Below are 2,129 nucleotides of genomic sequence, written 5' to 3' on the forward strand. Positions count from 1 at the left end.
AATATTCTTTCGCAAAATAAACCATCTCTTTCTGGTTTATGAGTCTTGTAATGCAACGTATAAGGTTAATTAACTTGCCCAACGACTGCTCCATTCGGTAGTTCCCTCTCAGCCCAACTACGAATCTGCTCGGGGGAGGCAATTTCAATACGAAGCTGCTGATAATTGGTTCGATGAATCATAATATAAGAATTTCCTATTGGTTCTTGCTAAAAACGTTTCGATCAGATCTTTCTACTTTTTCTTACCAAACCTTCTTCGAGTATCAAGTTATGTTCCAAATTCAGACCCATGGATCGCAATTCTCGAACTAGCAATCGAAAAGACTCTGGGGACGTATCGGGCTTAGGCACAGGTTTTCCAGTCATAATTGCACCAAGTACTTTGTAACGAGCTTGGATATGATCGGATTTAATAGTAAGCATTTCTTGTAGTGTGTAAGATACACCGAAACCTTCCAAAGCCCAAACTTCCATCTCTCCGACTCGTTGTCCTCCACGTCTAGATCTACCTTTAAGAGGTTGTTGTGTAACAGGTGCATAGGGTCCACTGGATCGAGCATGAATCTTATCATCAACTTGGTGAATCAATTTCATTATGTAAGCCTTTCCAATCGTAACTGGTTGGTCAAAAGCTTCCCCTGTTCGGCCTACCCTTGGTATTATAATGACAACTTAATCAGGGTTAGCAAGATGTTCTTGCCTGGTGAGTTTTATTATACCTCTCATATCAATACTTCCAATTCCTTATTTATACTACAACGGAGTACGGAGCGAAGCATGTCTGGAAATACGGGAGAACGCCCCTTTGCTGACATTATCACCAGTATTCGATACTGGGTTATCCACAGCATCACTATACCTTCACTGTTCATTGCGGGCTGGTTATTTGTCAGTACAGGTTTAGCCTATGACGTCTTCGGAAGCCCTCGCCCAAACGAGTATTTTACAGAAACCCGGCAAGAAGTTCCTTTGATAACTGGCCGTTTTGACTCATTAGAACAAGTTGATGCATTCACCAGATCTTTCTAGGAGGTACCAATGACTCTAGACAGAACCTATCCGATCTTCACCGTTAGATGGTTGGCCGTTCACGGATTAGCTATACCCACGGTTTTCTTCTCGGGATCAATATCAGCAATGCAATTCATTCAACGATAGTATGTCCTTACATGAGCTTCGAATCCATGACACAACCAAATCCGAACAAACAAAGCGTAGAATTAAATCGTACAAGCCTTTATTGGGGACTCCTGCTGATCTTCGTACTTGCTGTTTCATTCTCTAATTATTTTTTCAATGAAATATTGAAATGATTTATCAACATTGATTGGGAATTACTGACATACCAACCACTTATGACTGTTCATGTCTCGAGTCGCGACCAGATAATGAGACTGAGAATATGGCTGGGGGAGGATAGGAGAAACGGCCAATTCCACTGGAAGGATTCCCTTGTGGCTAGTAGGTACTGTAGCCGGTATACTCGTAATTGGTTTAATGGGAATATCTTTTTATGGGGCTTATTCCGGATTGGGATCATCCCTTTGATAAGAAACAATATTGAAAATCTCTTTATTCCACCTGAAATACTCCAAATGTAGGCGGGGAAACCAGAATGATTGGCAAAATACGTCATTTGGCTGATCTCCGTATAATTCAAAAAAAAAAAAGAAATCCTGCAAGCAAAGTTTCAAAAAAGATTGAAATTGATAGGGTTAGGACCATTCTTTTCAGGTCAGTGGAGTATTTACGCACAGAATCCAGATTCCAACGATCATTTATTTAATGGTGCTCAAGGAGCAGGAACCGCTATTCTAACGTTTCTGGGAGGATTTCATCCACAGACTCAGAGTCTATGGCTGACCGATATTGCTCATCACCACCTAGCTATTGCTGTTGTGTTTATCATAGCTGGACACATGTACAGAACAAACTTTGGGATTGGACATAGCATAAAGGAGATCCTGGAGTCACATCTTCCGCCAGGGGGCAGATTGGGACGTGGACATAAAGGACTTTATGATACAGTCAACAATTCACGTAATTTTAAGCATCCAATTCCCACTTCCCGTTGGTGAAACTACCGATAAGAAAATTGCTATACAATCGATCCTATTTTAAGAAGAA

This window comes from Lygodium microphyllum, unplaced genomic scaffold (assembly GCF_053477565.2).
Source record: "Lygodium microphyllum isolate KBCC unplaced genomic scaffold, Lygodium_microphyllum_v1.1.10 scaffold_42, whole genome shotgun sequence".
NCBI classification, from domain to species: domain Eukaryota; kingdom Viridiplantae; phylum Streptophyta; class Polypodiopsida; order Schizaeales; family Lygodiaceae; genus Lygodium; species Lygodium microphyllum.